A 6000-nucleotide genomic window follows, 5' to 3' on the forward strand; every position below is an offset into this window, starting at 1 on the left:
TTTTTTTAGTAGAGACGGGGTTTCACCATGTTCGCCAGGATGGTGTCAATCACCTGACCTCGTGATCTGTCCACCTCGGCCTCCCGAAGCTCTGGGATTACAGGCGCCCGCCACCACGCCCAGCTAATTTTTTTGTATTTTTAGTAGAGACGGGGTTTCACCGTGTTAGCCAGGATGGTCTCAATCTCCTGACCTTGTGATCCACCCACCTCGGCCTCCCAAAGTGCTGGCTGGGATTACAGGTGTGAGCCACCGCACCCAGCTGAGTTTTCTTTTTCTTTTTTTTTTTTTTGAGATTGAGTTTTGCTCTTTTGCCCAGGCTGGAGTGCAGTGGCATGATCTCGGCTCACTGCAACCTCTGCCTCCCGGGTTCAAGTGATTCTCCAGCCTCAGTCTCCTAAGTAGCGGGGATTATAGGCGCCCACCACCACACCCAGCTAATTTTTTTTAATTTTTAGTAGAGACAGGGTTTCACCATGTTGGCCAGGCTGGTCTCAAACTCCTAACCTCAGGTGATTCACCCACCTCCCTCCCAAAGTGCTGGGATTACAGGAGTGAGCCACTATACCTGGCCATTCCCGTGAGTTTTCACAAATGTATGTAATATGTCATTGCCACCATGATGAAGGTGGAGAGCATTCCATCACCCTGTAAAAATTGCCTCAGGCTTCTTTGTAGTTAATCCCTCCCCGTCAACTTCCAGAATGTCAAAGAGAGAAAAACCACACAATATATTGCCTTTTGAGTCTGATGTTCTTCATTCAGCACAGTGGATTCTGAGACTTCAGTCTCTTGTGTGGATCTGTAATTCATTTCTCTCTCTTTTTTTTTTTTTTTTTTTGAGACAGAGTCTCACTCTGTTACCCAGACTGGAGTGCAGTGGCACAATCTCGGCTTACTGCATCCTCTGCCTCCCGGGTTCAAGCAATTCTCCTGCCTCAGCCTCCCTAGTAGCTGGGATTATAGGTGCCCGCCACCACGCCTGGCTAATTTTGTATTTTTAGTAGAGATGGGGGTTTCACCATTTTGGCCAGTCTGGTCTTGAACTCCTGACCTCAGGTCATCCACCTGCCTTGGCCTCCCAAAGTGCTAGGATTACAGGTGTGAGCCACCATCCCTGGCCTAATTTGTTCCTTTTGATTACTAAGTAGTACTCCAAGGAGTAGCTGGACCACAGATTATTTTTCCGCTTACTAGTGAGGGATGTTTAGGTTGTTTCCAGTTTTTTGTCCTTACTGAGAAGAGCTGCTGGTTTTTAATCTGTCTTTTCCAGTTAAATGTATTCTCAGCTTCCTTGTAGGCCTATAAATCCTTCTTTATAAAAGCAGTTATTCAATTTTAAGCAAAACGAATTTTTTCTTCATGTGAAATTTCTCGGGGAATTCCAAGATGTCATTGGATAAAAGCTGAGCTGTCTTGGTGGGCTGGAGGATGGAGAAGGTCGCGTGTTGTGAGTAGGGCCTGCCTGGTTTCAGCCTCATCCCCTCAGGGGACCTGAGCTCAGCTGGAGAATCAAGAATCTGTTTTGTGAGTCAAGAAAAAAAAAACCTTGCCTAGCGCGGTGGCTCATGCCTGTAATCCCAGCACTTTGGGAGGCCGAGGCGAGTGGATCACCTGAGGTCAGGAGTTTGAGACCAGCCTGACCAACCTGGTGAAACCCCATCTCTACTAAAAATAAAAAATTAGGCCAGGCATGGTGGCTCACACCTGTAATCCCAGCACTTTAAGAGGCCAAAGTGGGCAGATCACAAGGTCAAGAGATCGAGACCATCCTGCCCAACATGGTGAAACCCCGTCTCTACTAAAAATACAAAAAAAAAAAAAAATTAGCCAGGTGTGGTGGTGCGTGCCTGTAGTCCCAGCTACTTGGGCTGCCGAGGCAGGAGAATCACTTGAACCTGGGAGGCGGAGGTTGCAGTGAGCTGAGATCGCGTCACTGCACCCTGGCCTGGGCCACAGAGTGAGACTCCATCTCGAAAAAAAAAAAATTAGCTGAGTGTGTTGGCACTCCTCAGCTACTTGGGAGGCTGAGGCAGGAGAATCGCTTGAACCTAGGAGGCAGAGGTTACAGTGAGCTGAGATCACGCCACTGCACCCCAGCCTGGGTGACAGAGTGAAGCTCTGTGTCAAAAAAAAAAAAAAAAAACACAAAAAACAACCTCACAGTGTTCTATTGTGAGACATTTAGATAGTTTGCAGTTTTGTGAAGATTAACACTCTTGCAGATCCATTTCTGTTTCTTTTTTTATTTTTTTTGAGACAGTTTTTCTCTTGTTGCCTAGGCTGAAGTGCAATGGCATGAACTCAGCTCACTGTAACCTCCGCCTCCCAGGTTCAAGTGATTCTCCTGCTTCAGCCTCCCGAGTAACTGGGATTATTAGGCGCCTGTCACCACGCCCAGCTAATTTTTTGTATTTTTAGTAGAGATGGGGTTTCACCATGTTGGCCGGGCTGGTCTTGAACTCCTGACCTCAGGTGATCCACCCGCCTCGACCTCCCAAAGTGCTGGGATTACAGGCATGAGCCACTGTGCCCAGCCCTTTTTTTTTTTTTTTTTTTTTCGGAGATGGAGTCTTGCTCTGTCGCCCAGGCTGGAGTGCAGTGGTGCTATCTCAGCTCACTGCAACCTCTGCCTCCCGACACCCAGCCTTCTTTAACGAACTTTCTGCAGGTGGGATTTCTAGATCAAATGCATACAGTTTCAAGAGGAAAAAAATCTTAAAAAATGTAAGTGACTGCTGATGGATAAGAGATTTCTTTTTGGGTGGTGAAAATGATCCAGAATTAGATACTGCTGGTTGTTTATACTAAATACATTGAATATAGTGAACTCTGAATATACTAAAACTAACTTAATTGTATATTTTAAAATGGTGAATTTTATTGTATGCAAATTATGTCTCAGTGATAAAAATAGGCTGGTTGCAGTGGCTCCTGCCTGTATTCCCAACACTTTGGGAGGCCAAGGCAGGAGGATCACTTGAGGCCAGGAGTTTGAGACAATATTGGGCAATATTGCGAGACTGTCTCTCCCCAAAATATTTTAAAAATATTTAAAAAAATATTAGCCAAGCATGGTAGCATGTGCCTATAACCCCACCTGCTCTGGAGGCTGAGACAGGAGGAACACTTGACCCTAGGAGTTCAAGGGTACAGTAAGCCAAGGTCACCCCACTGCACTGCAGCCTAGATGACAGAGTGAAACCCTGTCTCAAATAAATAAAATACACATTTATCCTTAAAATCACATAGTGCAGTTGTATTTACAAATAAAAGTCCTAGTGTTATAGCTCTAAGAATTTGTCTACCAGGTTTTCTGATCATCACTGGAAATGCCCCCTCCTCCCAAAATAATTTTTTATTTTTATTATTTTTTTTTTGAGACAGAGTTTCACTCTTGTTGCCCACGCTGGAGTGCAATGGCGATCTTGGCTCACTGCAACCTTTGCCTCCTGGGTTCAAGCGATTCTCCTGCCTCAGCCTCCCGAGTAGTGGGGATTACAGGCATGCGCCACCAAGCCTGGCTAATTTTGTATTTTTAGTAGAGATGGAGTTTCTCCGTGTTGATCAGGCTGGTCTCTAACTCCTGACCTCAGGTGATCTGCCTGCTTCGGCCTCTCAAAGTGCTGGGATTATAGGTGTGAGCCACCGTGCCTGACCCCAAAATAATTTTTTAAAAAGTCTTGTGTCTCTCCCTTCCTTAGTGCCTTCCACTGCACATGCTGGGTCCTGGGCAAGGTACTGGAGCTGTAATGGGGAATGACACAAATAGGGTCCTTGCCTTGGGAGTGCTTTGGTGGGGGAGCCAGGCCTTCATGAAATAATCACAGCTGTATAAGGATGAACACTGAGAAGTGTTAGGAAGGAAGAGTGTTACGAAGCTCAGAGAGTCAATCATGGGGCCCTGATTTGGTTTGGGATTGAAGGAGTGTTCCTCAGCAAGTGACCTTCAGATGTGTATAGAAGTTTCTCTGGTTGGGGGAAAGCTGGCAGGGAGAAGATCCTTCTTAGGCCCTGGGGTGGGAGGATCAAAGAACTCAGAGGAGGGTAGAGCCCAGAGCAGAATGGAGAGAAGGGGAGGAGGCGAGGCGGGGAGGTGTTAAGGTCAGGCCTGTGGTCCGTAGTAAAGATTGTGCTGTATTTTTCCTGAGGTGCGGAAGGGAGCCACCGCATAGTTCCAGGTTGGGGTGTGACAGGGGTAAGAAGCCTTCTCTGGATGTTAAGTAGAGAACAGATTGGAGGGTGACAGAGCTGTAGCAGTCAGTCAAGAGAGGATGGTGGCTGTGACAAATGGGGTGGAGGAAGGGGCCAATCAGAGAGACATTTAGGATGTAAAATCCATGGGCCTTAACCTGATGGAGTGTGTCAAGGAGGGCTCCAGGTTTCCAGCCTGCCCAGGGGTGTCATTGACAGAACTGGAAGAACATGAGTATGTGCCTCACAGTTTCCGCACGTGGGTGCGTGTGTCTACAGCCACTGCTTTTTTTTTTTTTTTTTTGAGACGGAGTCTTGCTCCGTCGCCCAGGCTGGAGTGCGGTGGTGCCATCTCCGCTCACTGCAAGCTCCACCTCCCAGGTTCACGCCATTCTCCTGCCTCAGCCTCCCGAGTAGCTGGGACTACAGGCGCCCGCCACCTCGCCCGGCTAATTTTTTGTATTTTTAGTAGAGACGGGGTTTCACCATGTTAGTCAGGATGATCTTGATCTCCTGACCTCGTGATCCACTCGCCTCGGCCTCCCAAAGTGCAGGGATTACAGGCGTGAGCCACCACGCCCGGCCTTTTTTTTTTTTTTTAAGGACAAGATCTCTCTCTCTGCTGCCCAGGCTGGAGTGCGTGGTGCAATCATAACTCACTGCAGCCTCAAACTCCAGGGCTTGAGCAATCTTCCTGCCTTGGCCTCCCAGGTAGCTGGGACTACAAGTGTGCACCACCATGCCCGGCTAATTTTTTTTCATTTTTTGTAGAGACAGGGTCTTACTATGTTGCCCAGGCCGGTCTAGAACTCCTGGCCCCGGCCTCAGCCCCTCAAAACACTGGGATTCTTAAGCATGAGCCGCCACGCCTAGCTGTGATTGCTTTTTGACAAAGATGACACAGAAAAGGCCTAGTGTACATGTTGCTGTGCATTTCTGCCCACTTTGAAGGGAATTCTGTGGCAGCACATGTGTATCTTCATTCCTTTGAATGATCCCACCATATCCCATTGGTCAGTTCACCATCTTTTACTTAGCCAACCTCCCATATTCAACATTTAGGTTGTTTCCAGTGTTTGGCCATAACAAACAGTGGTGTAGTGAGTGTCCTTGCCTGTGGGAGAATTTCTGCCGTGTTGCTAGACGTGTCATTACTGAGTTAAAGGCAGTGCACATTTACCCTTCATAGATCTTGTCAAGGTGTCCTCCAAGAAGCTTGTGCCAGTGCACATTCTCTCAAGTAGCACCCATGAGTGCATCTGTTTCTAGCCCTCCCAACTATATTATAGTCTTCGGCAATGACATAGGTATTCTTTGACAATCTGGTAGGAAATGACTCTTTTTTTTGAGATGGTGTCTTGCTCTGTCACCAGGCTGGAGTGCAGTAGCGTGATCTCAGCTCACTGCAACCTCCACCTCCTGGGTTCAAGCGATTCTCCTGCCTCAGCCTCCTAAGTATCTGGGACTACAGACGCCTGCCACCATGCCCAGCTAATTTTTGTATTTTTAGTAGAGACGGGATTTCACCATGTTGGCCGGGACAGTCTCAATCTCTTGACCTCATGATCCGCCTGCCTTGGCCTCCCAAAGTGCTGGGATTACAGGCGTGAGCTACTGTGCCTGGCCTATGCTGTATTTTCTTAGATTTAGAGATTCCACTGATAAACCTGACATATTTTTTTTTGTGGTAAATATATATATAATAAAAAAATTACCATTTTAGCCTGGGAGCGGTGGCTCACGCCTGTAATCCCAGCAATTTGGGAGGCCAAGGTGGGCGGATCACCTGAGGTCAGGAGCTGGAGA

At 47.5% G+C, this 6000-nt stretch overlaps 1 protein-coding gene and 1 non-coding gene across 3 annotated transcripts in view; both read left to right on the plus strand.

Moving 5' to 3' along the window:
- The window catches only part of PSMD9 (proteasome 26S subunit, non-ATPase 9), a 28940-nt gene that overhangs the window by 16409 nt on the left and 6531 nt on the right, over nucleotides 1-6000 (plus strand). The gene's annotated exons all lie outside the window — the stretch shown is intronic.
- Nucleotides 3280-3340, plus strand: LOC111528068. Its single transcript, XR_002726855.1, has one exon. It is a non-coding gene; the product is annotated as a U7 small nuclear RNA (small nuclear RNA).

The sequence above is a fragment of the Piliocolobus tephrosceles genome, chromosome 10 (assembly GCF_002776525.5).
Source record: "Piliocolobus tephrosceles isolate RC106 chromosome 10, ASM277652v3, whole genome shotgun sequence".
Taxonomy (NCBI): Eukaryota; Metazoa; Chordata; class Mammalia; order Primates; family Cercopithecidae; genus Piliocolobus; species Piliocolobus tephrosceles.